Source organism: Lycorma delicatula, chromosome 9 (assembly GCF_047948215.1).
Source record: "Lycorma delicatula isolate Av1 chromosome 9, ASM4794821v1, whole genome shotgun sequence".
NCBI lineage: Eukaryota > Metazoa > Arthropoda > Insecta > Hemiptera > Fulgoridae > Lycorma > Lycorma delicatula.
In genome coordinates this window covers 120,093,431-120,108,222 of record NC_134463.1, presented here as the reverse complement: position 1 = coordinate 120,108,222, position 14,792 = coordinate 120,093,431, and the positions used below count along the sequence as shown (strand labels likewise).

The window sequence follows — 14,792 nt, the reverse complement described above, 5'->3', positions numbered from 1 at the left end:
TTAAGGCACAAAGCAAAATGGAGGCTACTACAACAAAAAACAAAAACTTCTTTGGCATCTTCCAGCAGCTGAGGAACAATTTCAAATCAGATTATTTACTGTTGAAATAAATTCCATCATCTAATTCATCATTAGCTTGTTAAAAAACGATTCAATTCAAACTGGCTTTATCTGGATCTCTTAGCTCATGCAACTACAACGGCATCAGTTATATATACACCCATTAAATTAATGCTTTGTGAAATACTTGCTTAAAGCCATTTTTATTATTCAACAAAGTCACATCATTATTAGTACATTTATCCACCTGCTTTATCAGTGGCATATATCTTCAGCTAAATGTGCATCTCATCTGCCTCATCTATATTGTTCATGAAACTTCACCTAAAACCAAGGTGTTTTTAACAGACCAAACAGTTAGCAAGACTGCATTGTCATGACGAAGTAATACTCATCCAGTCAGTAGATCTAGATCTGTTATTAAACTGCTAACTACAACCTCACTTCTGGAATGGGCTAACAGCTCTTGAGAATCTTTATATACTATAACTTTATATCTCTTGCACACACACCACCCTCACACAACAGTGACAATCTGGTTAAGCATCTTCTCAATCGATGTACCATGAGAGTTGCACAGTAATAAGGCCAACATTTGACAATGTTCACAACCATTGTGAAATTACTTATCAGAAATTCAAGTATTCTTGGTTGTGCTGTAGGCTAAATTAAATTGCATACAAAAAATTTACAACATAACATGTTGTACATATTGTAACTTAACACTGTAAACACAGTTTAGTCCTTTTTTAAACTGGAACCACACATGTATGCATCTGGCCCTGGTAACCACTAACAATACATCAGCCAGTCTAAATAAACAATTTTTTTAAATTTTTTATCATTATCCTGGATTGTGGTGCCAACAAAATTTCTCAGAGATATGTCACAGTATTTACTATTGTAAATAATTTCCATTTAAATTGGAAATTGCAGGAAAAAGAGGTTGTTAGAAAAGAGTAAAGTACCTATTACTTATCTATACAGCTGTTTCATTATGTATTGCTCGTTCTGAGAACTGAAGGATCATGGTGTGGTCATTTTTTTTAAATACTTAAAAAACAAAGGTTTTTACACAAAGGTGTTCACAAAAAGAACAGTTTTCCTTTTCACACCGTAATAATAAATTATTCAATTTCTTAAATATAATACAAAATTTATTTACCAATAAAATATACATGTAACAAAAATATGAATATGAAATTACCACGCACAATATTACCATTAAAAGCTAAAATTTGAATATAAACTTCTACCTTTAACTAATAATACATTTCACAGCTACTTAATGAATGTACAACTATAATTAGTGATGAGATATCATTTTATAATGTATAAAATTGCAATCAACACAAAAAATGAAGTCACCACTTTTGGTTATTAGATCACAGATTAAAACTCTTCCCCTGTTTTAAGAATTCATGAATAATTTTTATGCTGTATGAATTATTACAGCCAATGACATACAGCAAGAAAGAGAAACTATGTTTGACATATAAAGTCGTCCTATTTTTATCCTCTGTTTTTATCGTCCTCTGTTTTTTTATTCCAGTACTCTAGTAAAGATCTGCCTCTAAACTTAATTCCCAGAACTAACCCCTTTAAAAAGAAAATTCATGGAAAACCAGGTATTCCAAGTTCGAATTATCTACTGCATAAAAACCAGGTAACTTGATATTATCTACTGCATAACTTTATAATTCAAAACTTGATTCTGATTGAAATTCAAGAGAAAGAAAATATCTATCATATATCTATAGTGATTCTCATAATTATTTGCAAAGTTTTCATATGATATTTATCTGATATGTTTAATACAAAATTTCTAACCTGCTTTATTTTCTGAGTAATAAGGACCTCAGCCATTCGTTTGAGTTTTTGTGTTGCCACCAAACAAAAAACAAGTGGGCAGTTCCACTGGCACACAAGGTCACTGCAGAGTAGTTCAAGAACCTCTGCTTTATTTTTTATCCATTTGTATTCTTTAAATTGTATCTTTAAAAGAAAAACTATTTTTGCACAGAACTTGTCTATTAATTTTAAAAAACTTTCCTTAATATAAAAATGTATAAGTGAGCAAAGTGAATTTATTGAAAGAAAATTTAGTGAATAATTAAATAATATAAATAATAATAATATTTAAACTTTATTTCATGTCATTTTCAATGTGTTCTGATAAATCTGAAGCTAATTCTTCAGCGGTTTGAAGCATAAAGCAATGTTGAAACTTTTTATCTAAAATTCTTGAATCGATTTTAGGAATGACATCTAATAAATGGTAATGGTACTCTAAAGTTGCCCATCCATCGGAAGCTCCAAAGTAAATTTGTAATTTATCGACACATTCTTTTATGACCTGCAATCATTAAAAATTATACCTTTGTAAGAAGTTGTAAAATGTTTAAAGAAGAAACGTATTAGACATAAATATATTTATTTTTTAACATTAACTTCCAATTTACAACAGCCATTACTTCAACATAATGGGCAAAAAACCCACAAGAAATAACACAAAAGTATTGTCCTTGGTCTGGTGTTTTTTGTAATTTTTTTTTTAATTAATATTTTGTGAGAAGTAGATACCTGATGTAAAAAATTGACATGACTATCATATTCTTAGGATTTAATATTAAATCATAGTCTAAACAAATCATGAAAATATGAATTACTAGGTTAATAGCAGTCCTCTAGATCTTTCTAGATTGGTCTAATTAATTACTAGGTTAATAGCAGTCCTCTAGATCTTTCTAGATTGGTCTAATTAATTAAACAACTTTTATTTAATTGCATATTTATTTTTAGCCTATTACAGTCAGGTAAGAAATGTAATAAAAAATGAGAAATTTTTAATTCTGCGCAACTGTGTTTGTCTTTTTCCTACACAAAGGCAGCACTGCAATATTAGAAGGAACAAAATATTTTATGCAAAGGGTTTTTATGTCATACAAGATGACATACAGATTGGACTTCCCAAAACTAATGAAAGTACCAACAGGGTGAGAATCTCTTATGGGTCTTGTGAAACAATTTGACTGACTTTTTGGCAAAAGAAAGCAATGGCAGTATTAGCACAACAGTTGTTAGCTAATACTACTGCCAACTCAAAATTACTCACATGTGTCAAAGGGACAAAAAATACATGTACAGTTCCCAAGAAACATCTTGAAAGCAAAATCCACATTGTGGATTTTGGTTCATGATAATGCCCCAGTTTAAACTACTTTAAGGAGAATGTAGAAAAATAATTGTCGTTATAATTTTGCAGCATTTTATCAGGTTTTATTTTGTTACACATCAGTCTATTAAATATATGAATCTCAAACATACTTCTATACAGGAACACAGTGATGATATTAATTTACAGAAATAGTGTTAGATAAAGAAGAATGTGCTTACATTCTGATATTCTTCTTTTTTATTTTACATTTTCTTTTTTTTATTTATTTACTTTTGAAAATAAAATAATGTAAGAAAAGTGTAATTATTTACATTGTTTTTTATAGTCTACATTTTTGACATAAAGGCTGTAAATAATTTTTTTAATTTTTTTGTAAAAAAAAATTATTGTTTTTTCCTATTGTTCAGAGAACTCCTATACTAGATGACTATTTTTATTATAAAATTTCAAAATACTCAAATATTTATAAATATCATCACAGTGTATACATGATATTAGCCAGATGTAGAAGCTCTATCACATATGTACTCCTTGTGGTATGTATCTCCAAATCTGTGTAAGATTTAGGGGTAAAGAGGTGACCCAAACTTTAAATATGAATATTTTTAATTTATACTGTATCTAAAGATAAAATGTACTTATAAAATTTAGTTATGAACAGTATGATTCTCTTCTGTTATAACCAATGTGAACAGAAAGAGAAATAAACTTATGTTCTGTACTGTTGTTGCTGCATTATAACATAACTAAGAAAGCTCTAATTATATAATTTCTCTAAATTGCTTTTTAATGAAAAAAGTTATTTTATGTTATTAAGTTAGGAATGTTATAATTTTAAAATTATACTTTTGAATTAGCAGTGTAAGTAACACTGTGAGTTAATAAATTTATGGGCTTTTCTTTTTAATGGATTGTCATAGAATAGAACTTAATCTGCAGAAGAAGCCTCTCTCGTTCATCACATTAAGATTGCACATTCCAAAACTGCTGTGATATTAAAAAAATGTTATTTGTGCATAAATTTTTCTTCTATTAAATTAGATAGTTTGATCACATTAAGAGAAGGATCTAATACCAACCGATAAGGTAGACTTACTGAGAGCCAATGATTTAACTTTGTTCGGTGGCCATGGTGGTATGTGAATTACAGGAGGTTAGCTGTGGTTAGCCAAATATACTGTTGAATACATATCTAATTTCAGTTACAATATCATAATAATTAAAAGCAGCTGTTAATTATTTACCTCTTTATCGAGTTCACATATTTTATCCATTTCATCGCTTGCCAAATTGAATACATTTTTTAAAATAGTCGGATGTATAAGATCAATTACTGCATAAATACTGTTGGATTCTACATTAAATTTTCCATCTATCATAAAGTATATTTTGATTAACCAGTATTTCAAAATAGTTGGTAAAACTGTAAATACCTGAAATAAAAACAATCATAATTACTATTAGAACATATTTTACCTATATCTATACACACAGAGGTTAGGCCCAGCACTAACCTATGGTACAGCCACTGATATATGATCAGTATGGCAGTACGGTTCATCACAATTTGTAATTTATTTATAAATCCAGACAGAAAGAAAGTCACAAATGTGATCCATGGAACAGCATCAATGATGACTATACTACATTTAGGCAGGTTGTGACCTTGTGGAAAGTGACCACCACATAACCGTAGCTGAAATTACATCACAGGTAGGCATAAGTATTGGGAGTGTGCATGCAATATTTTCTGATACTTTATGCAATATTTTCCGAGGCACAGGGGTCCAGAAAAACATCTGTCAGCGGCTTCTGTGTTTTGAGGAAGAAGCTTTTGGACACCTCTTGAATACCCAATGTACAGTATAGACTTATCACTAAAAGAAGCTGTAAGAGGAAAAAAATTGAAAGATGATGCTGCAGTCGAGCAGTATGTGTGCAGTTGGTTTTTTTTTTATGAGGGAATCAGGAAGCTACCTATCTGGTGGAGAAAATCTATTTCAGTTAAAGGAAACTATATAGAAAAATAAGGTAACTGATTTGTAATTTTGTCTAATATCAATAAAGATATGTAAATAAATTCTGATTTATATTTAAATGACCCTCATGCTAAATTAATTTGCAAATACAGATGTTTTAGTTTTTAAAGGCTGTTAAAAGAACTATATCTTATAATTTTTTTTTTAATTGACATGATTTTACATATATTTTAACTAGGAATATTAAAATGAAAAGACAATTAAAAATGCCCCAGATGCTTCCCAGGAATCAAAATGAACACCTGCCTGCAGAATATAAATACAATATTAAAAGGCAATATTGCCTGAGCAATATTAAAAGCTCAAATTATGATCATTCTCCAGAAGCTGGTAATTTCATTTTTAACTACTTTTAAAATAAATAAAACCTCCAGCTTCTAAAGCTTCATATACTGAAAGTAGGTTGTTTTGAGGCAGGAGTATTTAATAAATTTTATATTTTCAGTGTTTTACAGTATATCATAGTTAGTTACTATGTAGTGCAGACCATTTTTGAATGAAACTACCTAGCATTAAAAACTGCCATTTTGTTTAGGGTTGTCATAGCCTGAAGCTTTTGATGGGCCCACTTCCTTAATTATGAGTATTTAAAACATAAAAACTAAATATTAACAATTAAATTTCTTTATTTTTTATTAATTTTTTTTTTCAAACAATGTTTCATTTTGAAAAGGATTTCTTAAAACTAATCCAGTTTAAAACTGCAGAAATTAAATCACAATGCATTCCAGTACAGTACCCAGTACAGACTTCTTCTCATTTTCTTTTAATTTAAATATATTGATTTATTAACAATTATTACCCATGAATGTAAAAAACTTATTTTAAATAAAATTTTATGAACTTTTAAATATGTGTATATGTAATTCAATGGGCATTAATACATGCATGTATATGTAATAGATTTGGTGAAAATCTGATTATATAACATTTATTGAAAATTATAATTTAGAATCGTATTATATTTGGATTTTCTAGTTTAATTTCTGTTTAATATTCTGGAATTTCTGTTTAATTTTATCACAAGAACAACATATACACTGAGGCATTCATGGCCGATCTTTAGTAAATTACAAAAAATTCTTATCTTTTAGTTCATTACTAATCTGATATTGTCGGATAATAATCTCCCTAAGTCGGGGTTGATCATCATTTCGTTTGTTTTTTGTTGCTGATCATTTAATTGCTGTTTGGTTTGATATATAATTCTTCTGGTCTTAATTTGTGTACACGTTCTCTAGTTTTCAAATTTTCTCTTTATATTCATAATCTTCATCTTTTTATTCTTTCCTTGGTCTTAACGTCTTCTTCCTCTTTATATTTATGATCTTCTCTTGTGCAGCAAAAGATGTGTTATGTAATTTAATAGGCGTACAAAGGAAGTCATGTGGTGTCCACAGCTAAAGAAAAGAGGTGTAATGTTTATTACAAGAAATTAACTTAAAATTAAAAGTCTGCATAAATTATTTCTTTCTTTCACTTGTTTATTTATGCTAACTTTGGAAATTTGGATTCAAAAAATTCTGCAAAACATATGAATGATCATGTTTTACCCATCATAAACTATAAGCCATTATGGCAATGTCATCTAGCATACATAAATTATAAACACAACCATCTGTGTTTTTTGCAGTATCACAATAATACCATAAGTTCTTTCAAAACAAGCAATTAAAGATAATTTTTTTTTAATTTTAATACATACCCATGATAAAAGTAGAGTAACAGTAAATAAATATTTTATAATTTTTTTAATAAATATTCCATTAGGTGTATCACCAATTCTTTCTAATGTCGGAAATAATAAATAACATTTTTTAATACGTTTACGAAATTGTTCTCGTTTAAGTAATTCAATAGTTATTTTAGCACCAAAAGAATGCGATATTATATAAATATCTTTATCAAGTGGTACATACTTTTCTATGAATTCAGCTTTATGAGTTACTTGTGACGATACGTTATACAAATCAGGATTATCTACCAATGGAGGTACATCATCTTTTTTTGATGGCTGCTCATGACCTAAAAACAATATATTTATGTAAATTATAATTGAAAAACCATTTTGTTCACTTTAATAGAAAAACAAATTTATTATTTATTACTTAGTGCTGTTAGGAAATTATTACTATACCAAAACTGAAATGCTGTCGTAGGTCCAACTATAGGTCGAATTTACATATAAAATAAATGCTACTTTTGTGGGTTGGACATTACTGTAATCTGTTATTTGCTCTGAGATAAGTCTCTAACATCCTCTCCATTTTCTTCTATTTACAGCTAAATTTCAGAGTACTTGATAGCTCCCATTTCCTTTTGGTTCATCTATCATTTTAATACATTCCGTCCTCTCTTGTTCTTCTTACCTTCAGTACTGTTTTAATCAATCCTTCTTTTTTCATGATATATCTGACCCGATTAGTTTTTCTGTTCTGATTAAGCTTCTATTTTCCTTTACCCTCCTCATTACTTCATTTTTCACTTTGTTCATTTAATTTTCCTGACAGATGTTAGGATTTAAAAAAATTTAAACTCAGAACATATGTTTTCAGTGTTTTGTTTAATAATATGGAAAGAGATTAAATGAGAAAATAAAATTATAAGAGATTATATGAAAGAATAATAGAGCCAAATAAAACGAAATTTAGGCTTGCATGGTTATTCACAAAAAATCCAAGTTTTTCTTTTAACTTTTGACTATGTCACACCTGTATCAGGTATTCTAGTCATAGAGCACATGAGATATATGAGGTACCAGTCAAAATTGCTTTCTGAGAAAAAACATTTACTGACTATTCACTCTACAGCCAGCCTGTGGTTAACAGAGGCAGTATTAGTATGAGGCAAGCATTTTATAAATTTAGCTAACACGGAATAGCATATTCAACTTAGAAAAGGAGCCAAAAGGAAATTACTTCATTAAGAACGGCAATGTCACTTTCGAGGCTCATATAGTATTTATTGTCAGGTTGCCTGAAACCATCACACTTACGATGCTTTGTGCAGCAATTAATTACACAAATTATTATAATCAGTACTGAAGACGATTTTACAGGAACAAAAAGGCAGTTTCCTCTGAACCGGAACTGAATAATTTTGATCTTAGTTTTCAAAAATTTTAATCCATTATGTCTAATTCATTACTTTATTTTTTTTTTTTTTGTAAACCACTGCAATATAGTTCAGGATAATGTATCAAAATGCCTACTTTAGGAAACCTCAACTAAAACATCTTATCGGTTGTATTACCATTCTGGAAAGTATAAGTCAGCATATCAAGAGGCTTTTACACATTCGGGAGGGTTTCTCTTTATTAATGTTCACTGTCTAATAAAGAGACAATGAAAGTAGGAAAGGAAATGAATGCATAGAAAACATACTGAATCCAGTTTTAAAAAATAAAAAAGTAAAGAACACTTTTATGCTATATTTATGAGCGAGTAATTGGGCGTCTGAGGTCAGTAATAGAAAGAGTTAATAATGTAGCGGGGAGATAAAGAATAAAGAAAATCATACGTAAGTGAACTAGCAGTGCTGATGGAATAAAAATATGAACTGCAGCTCATGAAAACTGGAAAAACAAAACTGATCAGAACAAATAAAAAAAAAGGTTACATTAGAAAGAATGGAGTGAAACATTAATGAAGAAGATAAAGTCTAAGTATTTGGGAAGTTTAGTTACTTTGAATAGAAGCTTTATACTCGTACAAGTAATAGTAAACAGAATACCTATAGGGAAAAGAGCTTTTGTAAAAGTGAATAGAATATTACCAGCAAGAAGGATCCTAATCACGAGGAAGATGTTTGCCAGTGTTTAGCGGTATTTGTTATATAGATTTCAACCATGGAAACTAAAAAGAAGGACGATAAGTACATGGATAATTTGGAAAGTGGTGATTTAGAAAGGAAATGGGTAAATGGGCAGACAAAATGAGGAATGAAGTAGTGAGAAAAAATATGAAAGGAAAGAAATTTGATAAGGTAAGAGAAAAACAAACATCCAGGTAAGGGCATACTGTACAGAAACTGTCTTTGATAAAGAAAAGCGGAAGAGCCAGAACAGTGGCATGAAGGATTAGAGAAAGAAAAAAAATGGTTAGGGAAAATTACAAATATAAGGAAATGAAAACCTATAAGGTGATGCTCAGGATTGAAAAGTGGAGGACATACAGTTATACCTGTCAAGGCTTAACTGAATGAAGAAGACTTGTGAATGCAAAACATTAAGATGAATATTAATACTAGAAATGGGTTAAAGGAGAAGGAGTTCTGTTCTGTTAAGTAATTAATTATTTTGTTACCTTCCATCAATTCAAAATACCTGTTCGATCATCATTTCCTTTTTTAAAAAAATTAAACATTTAAACAAGCAGTATATTATTTACAAGTTATGTAATAAATACAACATCATTCAAAAAGTATTTGACCTTATTTTTTCTTTGAAATCAAGAGGAGGAAAAACAACAATGCAGCAATTAATCTTGTTACAGCTAGATGATTTGTTCCAACCATATCAGCAAATTTTGTCATCACCACAGCTTGTCTAGATACATGTTATATACTTCCATTACATCATCTCATGCATGATGACAGAACATATTTAATAAAGTTACAGTATCTATTTTAGAGAAAAGTTTGTCGATACTCCAGCTGAAATTATGTGCAAGTTTTCAGCAAGCTTTAGTGACAGTATATTATAAGGGTTACACCAGCACCCGTTCTAGGGCAGGCGACCTGGACATTTGTCCAAGGTGCCAAAATTTGGCAGCGACAGTGTGGTTGTAAGTATGAGAAAAATACTGATGTGTTTAAATACCCAATTAATAGAAAATTTCACATATCGATTTTTTCATTTGCTAAAAATTTACAGTGCATAGCGTATTTATACTGTTTATATCTAAAAGCTGAAAATATTTACACTATTAAAATTAACACAGAATTTGTAAAGGACGTTGCTTTGAACACGCACATAATTCCCTGAACAGAATAACGTTAGCATGTGAACAGAGCACTGCTTCAACTTGTTTTGAACATGCATAGACTTGCTTATTACATCTAAATATAAAAGAGCGGTTTATTTACACAATAGCATTATTCTTGCTATTACGTCAGTAGTTATAACGAGCGGAAGTTCATAAAATTTACTTCAATGCGATTTCTTAATTTTTAAGGGTAAGTACATTTATAAATAAGTTTGTTGTTTAGTTTGATAGACACTAGTTTATTGTAAGTTGATTATCGAATCAAAACAATGAAAGCGTTTTTAAATAAAATAAATATTATAGTTATCCAAGAAGGCTGTTTATTGAATCGATAAAACAATGTATCAAATTTGAATATATTCTATAAGTATAATTATTTATATTCTTGTCTTATGAAAATAATTATTTGAATCAATAATTCAAGACATTTGTTAAGTTTATTGCTTTTAAATGCGTTTTATAATAATATATTTGACGTTCACAAGATATGAAAAATATTTTGTGTAGTGCATAAATACTTTTTATGAAGATTGACGGAATATAATTTTGAAGTTATGTTAATTACGATCTTAGCTCACTTAGAACAAATTTATTTAATTTTTTATATTATATTTTACATTGTTTAATTTGAATTATGTGCGTGAGAAAACTGTCTGGTTACCAGTACAAAAAAAGAAGGCTCCAAAGGAAGCCGAAAGGCAAAAACAAGCTAACGCGTTAAAAAATTATATCCAGAGTTGTACCAAAACAAATAATGATTCTGAGAATCCAAAATCAAGTTTGGTTATAAAAGAAAATACAGAATCGTCAGAGGATGATGAAAAACAAATGGACAAAGTTTTTAAATCAATTGGAACTGACGACACTCTGACTTTACCATCACGAGATGAAAGAATTGAAAAAATTGACACCAACGTGACACCCAAAGAAAGAATTCTACATACTTTGAGTACAGATCCAACATTGTGGGCAAGAATTTTAGGATATCGAAACAAGTATTTTAGTAAGACAAGGTCCACCTAAACCATTGCATATTACAAATTTCCTTCCAATGACACTAGTCAACATTTTAGCACAAATTATATAGACAAATTTTAAGCAACGAAGAGCAAGTTTTACAAAACTGGCTAATGTACTCTCTTTCACAAATCTGCATTTACTGCTTCTGTTGCAAAATTTTTGGCTGTATAGTTAGTTCTGTTAGTTTACAAAGGAGGGTTTTAAAAGTTGGAAGCACCTCAATGAACCTTTAAAAGAGCATGAAATTTCCAAAAATCATGGCTAGAAATGAACTAAAGGTTAAAGTGTTGTAAAACTATAGATGCGGCCAGTCAAAGAATTACTAATGCCAAAACAATCATTGGAACGAGATGCTTCTAAGAATCATAGCAATTACTAAAATGCTTGGTAAAAATGGTCTGGCTTTTCAAGGTACAAGCGACAAGTTGTTTGAGAATAACAGAAATTTCTTAAAAAGAGTTGAGTTGCTATCTGAATTTGATCCCATTATGGAAGAGCATGTCCATAGAGTGCTCAAAAAACAAGAGAGTAAAGCTCACTATCTCGGGAAAAATATACAAATGAGATAATAGATCTGCTGCATCAAAGTGTAAAGTCTCCTATTATTGACAAAATGAAAAAATCCAAATATTTTTCCATAATTTTACACTGTACTCTTGATATTATTAAGGTAGAGCAAATGACTCTTATAATCAGATATGTTTCAATTAATAAATTTGACGTTCATGTTGAAATTAAAATTAATGAAAGCTTTTTAGGCTTCTTAAAAGTCGAAAGGTCCACAGGAAAACAATGTCTGATATTATAATTGGAGAACTTAATGACTTGCAGGATATCAGAGGGCAGGGATACAACAGGTCCAATGTGAGGAGCGATAAAGTAAGAGTACAATCTATTATTAAACAATATAATTCACAAACAATAATTCTATGTTGTTCCGTATAATAGCCACTCTCTCAATCTTGTTGTTGTTGTTGGCAAAAGCATCCTTGGAAGCGCTAATTTCTTCAACATAGTCCAAAAAATATATTTATTTTCCTCAGCGTCTACTTTTTGATGGGCAATACTTTTAAAACATTTTAAAAGTTTAACTTTGAAACCACTGAGTGACACTAGATGGGAGAAGAGAATAGAGGCCTTAAAGCCTTTGAAATTCCATTTGGGAGATGTATACGACCCCTTGCTAAGCATTTACAAAAACCAAGAAATTGATAATTTAATAAGAGACTAGGCTTCGGGTTTATTAAATTGTATTAAACAATTTAAGTTTTTGTGTTCATTAGTTATTTGGCATAAAATACTAAATACCATTAATCCAATAAGCAAGTTTATGAAAACCAGATTTTGATCCAGCCTCTGCACTTGATCTTTTACAAAACTGCAAAATATTTTTCAAGAATCTTCAATCGGATTTGTACTTCGATGAAACTATTATTGATGCAAAAGAACTTGCTACCAAAATGATGTGGCTAATTTTTGATCAACAATAACACAACACCACGTAAGAAGAAGAAAAAGGAACTTCTCATATGAAGCATGAAGACACCCATTGAAGATCCAAAAGAACCATATAAAATATTTTTTTTTTATTTTACAATCGATCTAGCACTAAATGCAGTAGATGCTACATTTAAACAACTTAGTAATCATAGTAACTATTTTAAATACCATGTCCAAAAAAATGCTACTAAAACACTGTAAGAATTTAGAATGTATTTTAACTGTTTGTGATTCTGTTGACATAAATGAGGTAGAATTAGCAGTCAAAATTTCAGCATTATCTGCACTTTCGGGCAAAAAAGAAAGCCTAAACAATGTACTGAGCTTAATTACAAAGTTAAATTTTGCCCCAAATCTTACTATTGCTTTAATAATATTGCTAACATACCAATAACTATAACAAGTTGCAAAAGAAATTTCTCAATGTTAAAATTAATTAAGAACTTTTTACGTTTGACTACTACACAATATCATCTTAATGGTTTGGCCAGTTTAGCAATTGAGCATAAATTGCTGATCAAGTAAATTTAAAAGATGTAATAAAAAAGTTTGCAAAACTGAAAGTGAGAAAATTTTTTTTGTGATTTTAGAGTAGTTGATGTTACCTAGTTTTCAGTTTCAGAATAATAGCATTTTGATTGTTTGTGCAATAATACACATTTTTAATAGCATTTAAAAATGTAAAAAATTATATGGTTAACAATTTGTGACTAGATACAGATATTTCTTAATTAATTTCTACTGTTTTGTACTGCTAAATGATTGTACAAATAAATGACTTGATTTTTATTGAAAATAAAAAATATATACCTTTATTTAAATATATATATATATATATATATTCTTAAGGAGCGGCAATTTGTCTTTTTGTCCAGGGCGACATAACCACTAGAGCAGGTGCTGGTGAAAGAATGGTATAAATACTTCAAAATATGTCCATCTTCGATAGAAGACTATCAGTAAAGCATTAATATTATTGAAAAAGTTTATTAAGAAATTGCTGATGGCATTCATAATGGTAAAAGTTAAGCAAATACACATATAATTTTAAATGATTTGGATATGCAAACAACTCAAAAATCATGGCAATACTCTCCTCCCCCACATGTTACTCAAGAGCTTCCAAATTTAATTTTTTGAGTAAATTTTATAATTACTCATTTTATAATTACTAAGAATTTTTTATTCAAATGTGCAATACCCCAGGTTCTCGATTATCTCATCTCCAGGTATGGTCCTAGTGATTTATAACTGCTGAAGCCATTCCAGGATAAGATTTGTGGAAATGTTTTGAACTGTACGAAACAAATTGAACTAAGCGAGTTGAATCACAAGGATCGTGCTTTTAAGGATACAAAAGTCTGTACCAAACATATGAGATATTTTTATTTTAATTACACAATGTACTCTTTGAACAAAGATCAAATACATTAAAGCTTTTATAACATAATACATACCTGCATGAGACAATATCCAGATTGGTACAGCTAGTTGTGTATATATTATTTGAAGGAAGGAGTAATAAAATCTAATAACACCTGGATTTCCAGTTAAAAGTAATATTATTGCATTATTATCTGAAGAACTATCTTGTGATTTTGACAACTTTTCCGTTATCCATCCACCTCACGTGCAGACATGCGTTGGAACACCATTTACAATAACCCAACCTTCCTTTGGGTCAACCATTGCCTATCATCATAAAAAAGAATATAAATAAATACTTATTTTTCTACTTTAAACATTTTTTTTATTTATAAAAGCAACATAATTAAAAATTGTATTTGCTTAAAATTTGTTAGAAAACTATTATAAAATCTAGATCTAGAAAAATAATTATATCCACAGGAAATGGTACTATCAGTTTGATAATATGTACGGCACAGTTTTGAAAATAATTGGTTTATTTGTTGTTCTAACTTCATATGTGGGTTAATATTTAAGACAATCTTTGCATATTTTCTAAAACATTACTCAAATATTTCTCTCATTTTAGGTGTTAGTCCATTA

At 29.4% G+C, this 14,792-nt stretch overlaps 1 pseudogene; it reads right to left on the bottom strand.

The window, feature by feature from the left end:
- Positions 1-1,187: 1,187 nt before the first annotated feature.
- On the bottom strand, positions 1,188-14,472 carry LOC142329953 (lipid droplet-associated hydrolase-like; annotated as a pseudogene).
- Positions 14,473-14,792: the final 320 nt, after the last annotated feature.